We start from the raw sequence: 15140 nt of genomic DNA, 5'->3' as shown, positions 1-15140 counted from the left end.
CTATCGCGAACGCGACTACATCCTCGTACGCGACAACAGCAAAGTTTCTTTCCTTCCTTCGTAAAGTTATTCCGAAAGTCCACCCAGTCAAAATAATGATATTCTTTTCTTTTGACATCCCCGAAAATCAGAGTATTCCTTTGGACAAGTATCTTTTCGGAGACACTCGACCGAACGTGTTTCGTCCAAGTTCGCGACGACGACCACCCGGTATAAGCGAGGGGGTCGAGAGACGTTCCAATTTTCTATCGTTTTTCTTCTTTTTTCTTCTTCACGGTCGAGGGAGAGCACGGCGAAGAAGACGACGTCGGCGCGGATTTACGATCGGCGCTCGAATTAAGGGGGGTAGGGGACCGAAGGAGGAAGACGGGTGGTACGCAAACTAATTGCGGTAAAGCGATACGAAGGAGCGTACGCAGGAAACGAAAGTCTGCTGCGCGCGCAAGGATGGAGACGAATAAAAAGAAGGAGCAACGAAAGAAAAAAGAAAACGGAGGAGCGTTCGCTCGCCGTAGCAAAGCCGAGAGAAGACGAGTCTTTTTTAAACGGAAGACAGAGAGAGAGAGATGGAGTGACTTTCCTTCTCTCGCTCGCTCCATGTTCGCTTAAGTACAGGGAGGTTATTACAGAAGACAGCCGGTCGACTCCATCGGACAAAGTGGTGCCATACGTTAGGAAGAATTCGTTTGGAACGTAACCCCGCGTTCGAGCGATGACATCGCCAGAGAACTCGACGTTTTTCATTCCCCCTGCACGATCTGCCTGGTGTCGAATAATGATTTTTCTCCCGACGTGAAAGAAACAACGTCGCGAATTCCTTCGTTGGAAGAGCGACGAGATTCGCCTCGTAGATGTTTCAATTATGCGAACTTGCCTTGGCTCGTTAAAAATTAATCGTTGGAAGGATACTGGAGAAAGAAACGCGTGAAAGAAGGGAGATCGAGAAAGAAAATAAAAAACAAGATAAAAGAGAGAAAAAGGAGGAGAGCGGTAAGTCTCTGAGAACTCCGAAGAAGATGAGGATGTTTCATTGAGAGCCGAGAAGTTCGGTGAGTGGGGAAAGAAGGAGGAGCGGGTGGATGCATTCGAGCTATTTCTGGATCGACCTAGATATCCGTCGACGTGTTTTCTTGGACGGTACTTTAAACTGTTTCGGATAATTAGCGAATTCGAACGAAGTCGAGCGGAACCGGCACCTCGTTGCCCTCGATCAAGGTAATACGTAAAAGCTAATCGAGCCCACTTTCCATCGACCCGAGTAAAGGGTCAAAAGTTTTCGAACGCTCGTCGCATCATCTTTCTTCCTCGCTAAAAAGGACGATGTCGCGCACGCCTCTACGCGAAATCACCCGACGATGCTTAAAATCGCGAAAGGAACGATAAATTCGCCGCTCGTAAACGACACGTACGATAAACGCGCGAGAGAGAGAGAGAGCATAGGCTTTGCGCGCTGCTAAGTTCCAGCTGTTTTTAATATCCGAGGAATCTAGCGAGCGTGCTAAGTGCGCGTCTTCTCTTTCTTTCCTTCGTTCCTTCTTAAAACGGTCGCGACCAGACGAAAGGGAAGGTTCGACGAACCCGGAAAAAAAAAGAAATTAGAACGGTTCCGAGATTGATACGAGTCACGTGCCTTCGTCAACCTTGTTTCCGAGAGATTTAGCGCGTGAAATATCGTATTGTTCGAACGCGGTCGAGAAATCGTGTGTCTGCGTGTGCGTGTGCGCCTGACTCGAAAGAAAAAGAGGTTTCAAAGAGCTTCGCGATTTCTTCTAAATTATCTCGAGAGAAAGTCTATCGAGAATCTTTCGTTACTTGGCCCGACGCTTTGATATCAACGATATTAGGCTGATCGATGGCGAGCGAAGAGAGATGGTTATCGAGAAAAAAAATCTCATTTCGAGGAGGCTGCGTCCGAACGAAAAAAGATTTCTTTATTCCCGTCGAGTCGAGCCGTGGGGATACTGGCGTAATCTTCGTAATGCGTGCCTTGCGCAACCTCGAGGAGAGAAAAAGAAGAAAAAGAAACGAAGGAGAAGAAAGGAGAAAAAGGAGGAGGAGGAGGAGGAGGAGAAGGCACGTGTACCCTCGCAGAGACGCAGCAAGGTGAATCGCGTGAAATCGCGTGCGAGCGAGCGAGTGTAAAAGGGAGAGAGAACGAGATAGAATGCACACGAGTATTGGTGAGATAGTGTAGGCGGTATGACTCACTATGGACCAAAAATACATTTGCCTTTCCTCCATCCACGACACAACGAGCGCCGTGTTGCGTCACTTGGTACGTGCGCGAGTGCGTCTTATCGCGGTACTCAAGATTTTTCGCGATTATCGCACCTCGACGTTCGCGACACATTCCAAAACGAATCGTTAACGAGTCAAACGTCGTTTTAAACGGATATATTGGCCGTCGACTCTCGCCATAATTTTATAATACTATTTCATTACATGCACGCGCATCGAAGCGAGATACAACGTGGTCTCCTTACTTCGTAAATGATTTAAACGGGAGAAAGGCAAATCGTCTCTGCGCTCTTCTAAGCCGAGAACACGGATCATCGAAAGCAGATCGTTCGCCGATGATAATCCGCGAGAGCGTGCCGGTGAGTCATCGCTAAGTGCCAACCTGCGACGTCCAATTACCTGTGTGAGGTCACGGCGTTCAACCCCGAGTCATCGTAAAACGACGACATTAATTCGCAAACACCGGCCACGGCGACATCCTTAATCTGTATCATTTCATTGTGCATCCTCGGCATAAAGAAAAAAGAAAAGAAAAGAAACCAAGGAAGGTGCCACGGATGCGAACGGCAGATAAACGGCTCATTGAATTCGCTCTTCTCGATTACCATTGCAATCGACATGGTAATTCTATTATCTTCGACAACTTTCTATCCGTCATTATTCTTCCTCTTTTGTTCCTGCCTATTTTTAATATCGCGATTCAGTAAACGCGACGAATGAATCATAGCGTCACGAAACGATGTAAGAAAACATTAGGGACGCACACGGTGAGAAAAGATCCAATGTCTTTCGAAACGCGAGCCAATACGCGTGATATCGCACGGGTTGTGATAAATCACGTATAACGGACGAACTGCTGAAACGAGGAAAAAAAAATAGACGATGGACGGTGGAGTCTTTTCGTCGTCAAAGATAGAAAGTGTCACGTGGAGAAGCTGTCAAACGAAAAGAAAAATGGTTAGAAGATGGTGCAAAGTCTTTGACAATGGCGTCGGCGTATTCCGAAGAGGGAAACGAATGCAGCTTCTTTCGACGAGTTGGACGAGATTAGAAATCACTCGTCGTCGTCGTCGTCGTCGTCGAGTCGTCGTAAAACGAAAATATCGGAACGCTCCGATCTCTCTCATTATCGGTAGATAAAAATAAAAGTGATTTAAATCGCGACTCGAGACGTAAAGGAGAATAACTCATTCTTTATGCGCGCTCATATCGAGGGATGCTCGCTTCCGCTTTCACGAGTAACCCATTAAGAGAGGCGGCGATAGCGGCGAAGCGAGCTTCGTGTATTCGACCCGTGGAATAAATAATTACCTCTTAATTAAGGCGCTCGTCTCGAAACATCTGTTTCGAGAGGATACAATCTGCGCTCCTCGCGGTCCTATCCTTCTTTCTCTTCCCCTCGTTTCGTAAAGGCCACCACCGCCATCCTTTTTCTTCCTCGAAAATAAAGTTGAGATTTACGAGGTTGATCTCCCTCTTGCGAGACGCGTCGACCGAGCGCAACGTCGACCTCGACAAGAGGACAAATTGCAGTAGCGTTGTTCCCTTTCGCGTTTAACGCTTGAATTATATTCCCGAGGGGAAAGTCTTCTCGATTTCGAACGTTTCGATTAGACGCTCTCGCTACCGAAGGAAAGGAAAAGGAAAAAACTTCTTTATCGGGTTGCTCGTTCAAGGAATACGTCCGGACGATTCGTCAACGGGTGTAGGCGAAGCTTATAACACGGGCCGATACACGTTCGTCGATCGATAAGATCGCACGAGGGACGATTAAAACCCTTTGATAAGCGAAACTCGTAAGACTGGTGTCAACGGGCATGAAAACGTAACGACGTTGTTTTATCATTCTCGAGCACGCTGTCCTAACGGGGAAGGTAATTGGATTTCGTAACGTACTTACGGATTTCTTCTCTCGATCCCGTCGGCCCGATCCATCGCGCCGATCTCATCGCGCGATAACGCTCAAAATTCGTGTCGGACTTTCCAGCGTCTGGGTTGCGTCCGTGCGCGCGGCTCGTTTCCGAAGGAATGCCTTTCCCGTTACGAGAATTAAAAGAAAGTAAACAATGATATTTCTCCGACTTGTTCGCACCGATGTATATTTACATCCTCCTTGTTGACATATTCTATTCGACTTCGCCGGAGAGAATTCATAGAATAAAGAGAAAACAAACAAAACGTATCTAAAACAATATTTCGAAGTTATCGCAACAGGCCAGGACCGAGCAACGCCGTTTTCGCCGATCGACGAAATCTCGACAAAGTCTCGCTTTTTTCTCTCGTCGATCTTTGCGGGTAACAACGGGAGATACGCGAGTTTATACGGTCGTTCTACGGGAAAATTTTACAGCCAGTCCGATCGTAAAGGCTCGGGGATACGCGTTTACGCGTGCCGAATTTATACGTTTACTGGTGCACGTCGAAAGCTTCTCACCGGGAAAGAATATTAATGTTGAATCACAAATATTTCGTGTCTCGTTATCCAGCCGTCGATACGTCCTTGACGTAACGTACAAAACGATCCGGATCACCTCTTTTTCGCAAACGCTCCTTGAAAAAACAACGAGAGAACAAAGAATTCGATGCTTAAAGCGTTGATTTATTGAACTGGTTAATAAAGAAGAATTACACCGAAAGAAAAAAAAAAAAAGTAGAAGAAGAAAAAAACAAAGTAAGAGAAGCTCGAAAGCCACGAGGTTCTCCAAGAAAAATAACATCGATCGAACGGCCTTGGTGGTCTTTTTAGTTAAATACTAGAGCAAGTGCGCGTGCGCGCGCGCGCGTGTGTGTGAGACTGACGTAATCGGCAAGATGATGTTCCCATTGATGCCGCCCGAAGAGAATCGGCTTTCAAGACGTAAGGATGAAGGAAAGCCGAAACGCAGAAAGGTCGACGCGAACAATTAGGATCCTTTTTGGTATCCTTGACCTAGTCGTGGATTCGCTGACGTCATCGTACACCTCGGAGCGGCCGGTAGCTCCGCAGATCTTTGTTTCTTATTTTTCTCTCTCCTCCATCCCTCCTCCCTCTCCTCCAAAAAGATATTACCCATCTTTATTTTTAAGTTTGACAAAGACCCGACGTTTCTAGAAACAAATGGAGCTAGGCTCTGCAACGACCTATTTACTATTTTGGAATCCTTACTCCTTCGACGCTCGTTGAAACATTCCTCGCTGAAACGTCGTCGCTCGACGGACTCGAGTGAAACGCTCTGAAATTCTTAATAAAAGTCACCGATCGGCAGCGAGAGGCCGCAAGACGGATCGCTCTTTTTCCTATAATCTCTCCGGTCGCGCGCGCGAGAGGGAGAGGGGAGGGGGAGAGGCGGACGCTTCGTCACTTTTTCTTCCTGCCGCTTCTCGATCGACTCGAGCGGATAAATAAACTCGTTCTCGCGGAATCGATCGATTTATGTCGCTGAAAGGCCGATAAAAAGGACGATACTCGATCGCTACTTCGAATTCGGCGTTAGCGAAAGAAAGGAGCGAAGGGGAGAGCGGGGACTACTACGAGGAGGGCCTTTTAAATTGAAAGGAAGGATCGTCGGGAAAGGGAACAACTCGTAATCAGATTAGTTCGAAGTTATAAATAATATAATTGGTTTGCCTCCTGTAGGGAATCAGAGATCTTTACGCTCGAACGCATCCCAAGTATACGATACCGGTCAGCAACGATCCAAAGCCGTTTCGTGCGCTCGGACGAGCAACGATTATAAAGTCTACTCGGTCTATTACTCGAACTACACGTAAATGGATTAAAGGAGTCGTTGTGTAAGATCGTTGGGCGAACGCTCGTACGATAATATCGATCGGTTGGCAGGCTGAAAAAAAAAAAGAAGAAAGAAATCAGTTCTGGGCGATTATTTAACGGCTCGCTAACGAGTAGTACCGAGTAGTAACGCTGCGTGCTAATATGACGTTCGCACAGTCGATTCGCGATACTGGGTCATGAGATATCCTCGATTTAAGAACCGTGCGAGTTAATCGGCGCATTAACGCACGCGCACCACCATCGGCAGCACGGTCGCCGGCTCGTACTCGCGTATGTCCACCGAACGTCGAGGCTCTCTCTATTTATTCGCGTTATTATAAACTGCCTTCCAATTAAATCGAACGTTATCGAACGTACGGTGGAAGAGCAGTAAACCCGACGCTTTACTATTTCGCAAGAATGACCGAACTACGAAAAAAATTGGCGATACTCGGCACTTAAGATTAAGATAAAGGCGACGATAAAATATAAAGGCAATAAATGGCTTGTCTCGTCGCTCTTGACGACGTTATTTCGCGACCCTCCCTCTACCCTCCTCTTTCTCCCCCTTCTCCTTAAGCACGATATTCGCAGAATTGCGGAGCGCCCACGAGTTAATGGACGCGCATCGCGAGAAATTTAAATGCAAAATGCGCCGAGACTCGTAATTTGTATCTCCGGATTTCTCGATAAAGACGGTATTAACGGTGTCCCGTATATAAAAACGGTCAAGATTTTCTTCTCTCCTTTATTTCAAGGTCTCGCCAACGTCGCGGCGTAAAAGAAAATTGTCCGAGGAGTCCGCTCGAGGTAGAAAATATTTGGTCGAAACCGACGAGAGCGGGGCTCTCTTCGGAGTTCTCTAAATTCGCTACGAGCCGTGTACTGTTCTAATCCAGTCTTGAGGCGACGGACGAGAGCGTGAGCGTTGTTAAATGGCAACGACGAGCACAGTCGGTCTAAGCCGACGGTGGTCTGAGAATTCGGCTTAACTATTTCGGTTTTCGTGTCGGCGATGCGTGTTTACGCCGGTCTCGTGACCGATTTTTACGTCCCCCGATGCGTGCAATAAAGCTTCTCACTGTGCATACATACGCGCACGAGTTTCGCAAGCTTCGCCCGACCGTACGCCAAAATCTTTCCTTACGTTAGAGCATTTCGCCGTTCTCTCGATAGAAACTTTACGCTGACGCGCACGAAGCAATGAAATTAGCCGCCAACGGGTTCGCTCGATAAGCGAGAAAGAGAAATGAAGAGAGATGGAGAGGAGCGGACTGGTCTATGCGCCTTCAGCAACGCTAATATCCACCTGCCAAGCCAATTCGTCTGCTTACGGAGTGTAAATTGCAATTTCTGCCACCGAGGGAGTTAATAATCCGAACTAACGCTTGACGAACTCGAGCAGGTGCGGGCCGACTGCGTGATATAGGTCCCAGACGCATTATGACTTCAATTTTCGAAAATACACCAAGTGCGTTTCGAGTCACCGGACATTCATCTCGTTCTCGATCGAAAACTTAAATAAATAAATCGAATCGAGCGGCGTTGCTAGACGAAAATTTCTACGTCGATGCGTATCATCGAAGAAATGTATTATTTGAAAATAGACTTTGCCGTGAGGTTACGATCGTCGAAGCTCCTAAACGCGTGCGTTTAGCGACGGCGCTAATCGGCCGCGAGACGACATCCGTGTTCGAACTAAGGGGAACGATTATCGAAGCACGTGTACCTGCTCGTCTTGCAACTCGAAATAAGAAAAGAGATACGAGATTCCTTCGATCGTAATCAAGCTCACCGCGAGTTCGTCAAAGTCGCGTCACGTAGGAGAAAAGAGAAAAGTACGGTTTTGCCGGCGTCTCGTTCGTAGGCTCGACGACGGCTCGGCGCGGCCGATCGAAATTTGGATTACTGCCGAAAAAGCTTTTCGGAGTAACGGCTGACGCGAGAAAGAGTCACCGTAACGACGAGTTACGATTCACCGTACTTCTGACACGAAATGAAAAGTCGTAAACGCATATAGCGACTACTTTTTTTGGATTTCGACGCGCATCGAGAAAGAATTTGCTGCGAATCTGCGAATTGAACGAAACAACGGTCGATTAAATTAGACTTTTTTCTTTTCTTTTTTTCTTTTTTTTTGTCAACTCCGTCGAGGTCGTCGTTAAAAGAGCAACAGAGAAGGCGAATGGAGAGGTCTCACTCGCTTTTACGTCCACGTATTTTGAATTTGGCAGTGGAGCAAAAGCTGGCATGGATTAGGCGCTCGCGTTGTCGTGCGCGCGAACGCGACAACGACTTATGGAAGATGAGCGAGAAAGAGAGGAAGAGAGAGAGAGAGAGAGAGAGAGAGAGAGAAATGGTCGCGCGCTTCTTGGTATATTATCGTCCTTTTGGCAGATAGCGCGATTTTCGTGATTTAGTATTGTGGATGCCTTTAAAGCGAGCGCGACTGGCCAAATGCACGAATTCTTCGCGGGAACGACCGTGCACGTCCGCCTTTTCTTCTTTTCCTTCTCTCTAATTCGCCTTCGAGAGAGGAGAAAACACGGTTGGTATTTTGGTGACGCAAAGACATCCATCTCTCAGCGTACGTACGCGTTCTCTTCGTTTCGAATATCCTCGAATATCGATCGACGCTCGCGTACGTCGACTTTCGATGGCGACTCGAGCATATGAATCATCGCGAAACGAACAGATTGTTCGACGCGATCGAGAATTTTGATGGATCGCGAGAGAAGGAAAAAAAAGCCGACGCATCGAGCGCGCGTTCGTTGAAATTCTAACGGCTGAATTCCAAGCGTTCCCCGAAACTTTTTTCAATCGCCCTTCTATTCTAATCTCCGTTCGATCTCCGAGCGATCTCCCTAATCAGAAGAAACGGCGTTCTCCGAAGGCGAAGGCAAAGTTAAAAGTGCGAGCGTAGCAAAGTCAGCGAGGGCTATAAAGACGCCGGATATGGTCTTTTACCGTACCGGTTGTTCAATCGGAAAAAGTCTTGCGTAAATCGTCGCCGTCGTGTTCGTGATCGTGATGGTCGTCGTCGTCGTCGTCGTCGGTTTTTCTCGGCGAACCCTCCCTAAGCGTACGCGCATTATTACACAACCGCAATAGCCGCGACCGGCGAATAAATAATCGCTATCACTTGCCAAGGTAGCCGTGGCCTAACGATTTGTCGTAGCTCCCCTGCGTCGTAGTCTTTACCAAAGTTAACCAACGAAACGAGAAAAGCTAGAAGCGCGCCGCGATACGACAGGTGTTAGCGCTTAGAAGCGGCGCCTACTATTTTTGTCAATAAATGCGTCTTTGCGCGTCAACTAAGCGTGCTAGACGCGTTCCAAGAAGAACGGCGACGCGTTCCATTAAAAACAAGATGAAAAATACGAGAAGTCGATCTAAGCGACGAAGATACGAAGAAAAAAGAATAGACGGGACGAACGCGCGACGCGATCCTTCGCGGAGATTAGAAAGAGGAATTAGCGGTTTCCGGTGATCGTAAGACCGTGCGCCGCCACACCACGCGCCGTCTTGCTAATCGTGAAATTGAACAAACACCACGGGGCGTAGATTTTATCGTTGACAGAAGGACTCGGCTGTGCAGGTGTGAATGGGATCGCGTGGGCGGGACTATGAATAAATGAATTCGATACGCGTACCGATCGACATGCGTATGTCGTACATGTGCACCTACATAAGCTGGCTCTCTCTCTCTCTCTCTCTACCAACGACGATCTCCCGCGGGCTTATCTCATCCAAGAAAGAAAGAGAGAGAGAGAGAGAGAGACGCTTAAGCGAGCAACATCGCCGGCTGTCACGTAAACATCCCGCGAACGAGATAATAGCGAGCGTATCGTCGTCCGTCATCTATTCCGGAGGTAATTAAAAATCGTTGAAAGAAAGGGAAGAAGAAGAAAAAAATATATGTGGCGAGTTCGGCGAGGGACGCACAGTTTCGTATTTCGAGTTACTCCGTGTATGCAGCCACGTGTGTGGTCCCGTAGGAGCACGTGTCTTCGAATCGAGTGGGTTTTTATCGGAGCGCAGACGCGCCGCCCGCTTTTTGGCAACGAATTCCGAAATTCCACGCTCGGGATGCGACGTGGCGCGGAAGGAATCCCCCCGGGATTTGGCGAAAATCCTTCGACGAGCGCAGCAAGAAGCGCAATTGCGACAACCGCAAGAATCCCTTCGCCTCTTTTCTTCTCTTCTTCGTTGTCGTCGTCGTCGTCGTCTTTTCTCGAGGAACCACTCGACTCATCCCGCTCTTCTTCTTGCGAATAATGCTAATTTGTTAACCGATCCAATAACGTAATTAACGGAAGGACTCGTTTCGCGGTACCTAGGATGGAATAATGAGCGAAGGGCAAGATGGGACGAGCGAGATCTATTATTACTCTTCTTTAGCGAACATGCCACGGAATTTTTGGCTTCTCAAAGGACGGTAGATAACAGTAATTTGTCACTGAAAGAACCGCTGTCTTTTGTACAGTCTACATCAAAATAATGCAATAAAGTCATTTGGCGAGAAACTTTGCTATTAATAAGATTATCCGCTATTTTCATAAACATCGAATAATAATTCAAAACCGCGAGTTACATCTCGGAAAACGATTCTTGACAAAAGTTCTTCGAAATAAACGACGATAGTACCGATCGTGTTACGGGAAAGTCGAAATATTTATCGTTTACTTCGTAAATTCACGATTTTCCAAGCTGTCTCTTCGCTGCTCTTTCGTTTTTATAATATAGTATTTTTACTTTATCAATTTTCTGCCAAAACGTCGGAAAGAGCGTTACGTAAAATCGCGCATCGGAGCCTCACCGAAGCCCGAAGCGATATAGACGCTCGACGAAAACGTGTGGCGCCACCGCACCGAGCAGCGTAGCAACGAAGACGCGAAAGACTACTTCCTTCTTTATCGACGACGGCAAGTGCGATCGGAAACGATGTGGGAGGCCCAATGGGGAACTTAACCCCCAAAGATAACGTAAACATCTTCTAGAAACGAGCAACGGGACGATCGCGCAAGACGTTTCCACGTTGCTCCGTTGAAACGAGCGACTTTGAAAAAAATGCGAGAGAGCGATCGTGTCGATCGAAAAATCAATCCAGTGACATAATTCGCGTTAACGCGTGTTCCGGTTACGTTCGAGGCGTCTGTCAACACGTTATCTCGCTTTACCGTGTCTTCTCGAAGACGCGAAAGTTTTCGAAAAGCTCGGGGAGTGTCGCGATGGAAGAAAACTCGCGCGTGTTCGCAGCGACGTTCCCTCGAAAGAATGCAAAAAAAGTTGCACGAAAAGAAAGAAGGCCGCTGCTAAGCCGAGAGACGAGCGAGATCGAGCCGAGAGAAGAAACGGGGCGTCGATCGTTCGTCTCGATGAGCGATTTAATTCGTGAGGATTCGTGTACTCACCTTAAGCTCGAGGCCCGACCGGGCCTACGCCGTTCGACCCAACCAACGACGATCGCCTTCTTTGACACCGAAATGCGAAAAAACACGACGTTCGTTCCGTTTGTCACTAATTAAAGATCTCGCGACGGCGGCCATATTGCCGTTTGACCGAACGTCTCCACGACGAGGCGCAAGATGGCGCTGCACCGCTCGATCTTCCCGCCTTTCCAGTCACCATCTTTTTTTCAAACTCGCCTTTCTTCCTAGAAAAGACGTACGAAGTTGATCTTTTGCTGTGAAATCTTAAAAACTGCGACGAGGCGCTTATCCTGCCCAAGTTTCTCGTACTCGGGATAAACGTTATCTCGAACAGCCGAGATCAAGGGAGGAATTGTTAAGAAATTGGACGGCAACCTTTCCAGACGATCTCACCTTTCATATGTCACGGTCGTGGCTCTTAAGCGTTTAGCAATATCGACGACAACGCAACGAGAGCGAATCGATGTAAATACGTTTGAACGGCAATGCGTGGAAACGCGTCGGACGTTCCGCAACGCGATACCTATGACGTTCTCGTCCAAAGTCGAAGCCGTACTTGACATTCAGATGGCGTTTATTTTCACTAATGGCGCTGCGATCGCTCCGAGTAGAACATATCTATTGTTCGCTCTCTTGTTAGTATCGATAAAAATATCTTAACGAAGGTGTTCGCTTCGAAAAAAAATGCATTTCGTTAAAATCAATCGAATTCGAGAATTATTGGTTCCGCACTATGGGAAAAGTTTTGGTACGTCATTCGACGAAAATTGACTCATTTCTAAATATTACGTAATACGTGCTAATAATTTGACGATTACATTGCAGTCGAAAAATCCAAGTATCTGTTGAAATTGGGATGGAACACGAATCCTGTTATGACTGCCTGCGTAGCCTCTCTTCCATTGGTGATGTTATATACATTGTGGGTATACAACTTCCATGATTCCAATCCTAAAGTAAGAAAGTATAGGAAACATATTACGAGTAAGTGTCCAGTCATATTTTGACATTTTAAAGGTTATATTTATAGCTACTTATCTAAATTCTCTCCTCGATTATCTAATCACAAATTCGATAATCTATCGAAAACTTATTTCAAGTATATTCGGTTTAACTTTTTGGAAAGCTTCGTAACGAAAACGTAGTATCTATAAAAAAACTGAGCAATTGTACGTAAGCTCTCCTTCTACGCTTTACTTGGAAGCAATTTTTAAATCAAATTCGATTCAAAGTATAAGAGAAAGGTACGACAAACTCTGGTAGAGGACTAGCAGACTTGCTTGACTTTATTTAATTGAAAGTAATTGCCGTTAGATACCCGCTAAATAATTATTTCTGTAAACAGTTTACAGGTCTGACGATCCAAGGGTCGAAAAGATTCGACACTATTCTATAATAGACAATTAAGACGGACTTTGAACGATGGAATAAAAGAACGTTGTTAATATAGTATCATAAAAATAACAAGTGTTAATAAAATTGCTGAACTGACTTTGTATTGCGTTATTTAAAAATATAGAACGACATAAAGTTGGAAAGCGAATGATAATTAAACGGTTCTTGGTTATTTAACGTTGAAACGTTATATATATATAGTTATATATATGTATATATATATATATATATATATATATATATATATATACACACACACACACGTAGCTATGCCCGTGCAAACTAGATAAATCGTTGAAAGGAAATATTGGAACATATTCCATGCACTTTCTTTGTTTCACGCGACTTTGGATAAAAAGTTTGGACGGATCGAAAGACGCTACTTTCGTATCAGAATCATTTCCGAGTGAAGGAGAACGAGATAAGTGGACGAGCTAATTAATTTTGTTGTCCTTCAACGTCACGCAATCGGGTCGAATCGAGCTAACGAGCGTTCACTTTTATTTTCCAAATTGCAAAGGATATGTCCCTTCAATTTCGATCGATAATCCTCTACTTTTCTTTATAACGTTGCGCCGAGTTATATTTACGACGATATGGCGATGGTTAAACGTTCTCGCGACATTCGGTCGGCAGGGGTTACGTCTGGGTTGCGCCGAGAACGTTAGTGCGAGAACATTTGGCGGTCGAAGGGAAAAGGGAGGACGATGAAAGTACATTAATGTCTTTAGTTTGTAAGTCTTCAAGGGGGGTTTTACTTATCGGTACCCATACGTCATGCGATTTGAATACCGAGCCAGCTAAAAAGTTTGTTCCGATAGTACCCACGCGATACATCATTTTGCTCTCTTAATCCATTAAAGTTTGCTTTTAACCGGTTGTTCGAGCTCGTTTCGAAATGATTGCAATAACGATATCCGTAATTCGGGAATATCAAGAGAAGATGGCTCAATCAAAATCACGGTTCTTTGCGCAGTCAATAAGCCGCAATTAGAGAAATGAAATCATAAGGGAGCAGGAGCATCGAGCGTATCCAGGAAAATACATATCATCGAGGGATTATGAAAGCATGTGGCTCTTTGATCCGGCCACATTACGATTTTTATTATTCGTTGCCTCGAGCGAACGGGCAAAGCACGTCGGTAAACACCGACGTCGAGAGTAGAACGCGTTGGTCTTTGCCGGAGTCGAAAAGCGCGCGGTTCCCAACGAGCGAGTTTACGGTCTTTCAACCATCGAAAACTTGGCGTAATTCCACGGAGAGTGGATTCAAGAGGATAAGAGAAAGAGAGAGAGAATAACGTTTCAACGAGTCCTTACTCGGCGTTTTGCCGTGTTTATTTATGAAACGTTCGAATTCGTCAGTATTTAAGGATTAACTCGGAAAGAATGCGACCGAGAAACGCAAAAGCCTTGGCTCGTTAAATAATTTAGACGATTCGAACGTATTTTTTTCCAAATCAGAAAAGCGTTAAGAGCGACGACTTTCGAATGAAAATTTATTTCCTCTCTCTCTCTCCCCCTACGCTCTCCCTACTGCGTAACTTTCCTGCGAGTCACGCGCCGTAAAAAGAAAAAGGCCGCGTTAAGATAAACGAATAAAATACGTCGCAGTCGGTCATCATTCATTTTTTCCCGAATTTTTGGTCGGCACGATCCTTTCGCCCAGATTTCATTTTGCCAATTTCTCGACAAAGTATCGCACCCTCGAAGGAACATAAAGGAGATCGGCCAGATCCATTTTGGTAACATTAGACGGACGTGACATCGTCGTTAGCTTCGCTCGAGCTCTATCCGCGTACGAGTCGGACCTCTGCCTAATGACGATACTTTCCTAACTTCGATATTGTATAACTCGTATCGCGTAGCAAGGTCGCTCGTAAATTTTCTACGGGAACGAACGGATGGACCCTTAATGGAGATAAATACAAGTTTAATTACGAAAAAAATAGTCCGTAATTGTGGGAGGAATATCTAGTTTCGGTTAACGAGCAATCTCGTTGTTACTCGCGATTTCGGCGTAGATACGTGGGTGTTTGCGATGTACGTGTGCAGAAAGATTCAAAGCTTTTATCTCGCATCCCAATTAACGTCACAGAACGATCGAAGAGAGGATAACGAACGCACGTAAAAAGTTTGTCGTCCGTTAAGCTCTCGATCGAACTTCATAAAGAGATTTGTGCCTTTGTTTCATTTATTCAAAATGAGAACGGCGGGAAGTAAAAATGATCGGAAAGTTATGACAAATCGAGGATATAGGTGGGAGGCTGTAACGAGGTAGCGAGGGTGGCTTAAGCCGTGCTCTCTCGGTCGCTCGTCGACCG

The 15140-nt window shown here is 46.0% G+C and overlaps 1 protein-coding gene across 4 annotated transcripts in view; it reads right to left on the bottom strand.

The window, feature by feature from the left end:
• LOC127068129 (myocardin-related transcription factor A) overlaps nucleotides 1-15140 on the bottom strand; it is a 182446-nt gene that overhangs the window by 138696 nt on the left and 28610 nt on the right. For 2 of the 4 annotated variants that reach the window (XM_051004627.1, XM_051004443.1), the window contains exon 1: nucleotides 11404-11870. The exons of 1 other annotated variant lie outside the window; for it this stretch is intronic. The gene's annotated coding sequence lies outside the window, so the exon portion shown is untranslated. Of the gene's footprint in view, nucleotides 1-3549; nucleotides 5878-11403; nucleotides 11871-15140 lie in introns of those variants that run through there. One more of the 4 variants, XM_051004531.1, reaches the window with a different exon arrangement.

The sequence above is a fragment of the Vespula vulgaris genome, chromosome 1, assembly GCF_905475345.1.
Source record: "Vespula vulgaris chromosome 1, iyVesVulg1.1, whole genome shotgun sequence".
NCBI classification, from domain to species: Eukaryota; Metazoa; Arthropoda; class Insecta; order Hymenoptera; family Vespidae; genus Vespula; species Vespula vulgaris.
Note: the sequence above shows the minus strand (reverse complement) of the source record. Positions and strands in the feature narration are given on the sequence as shown.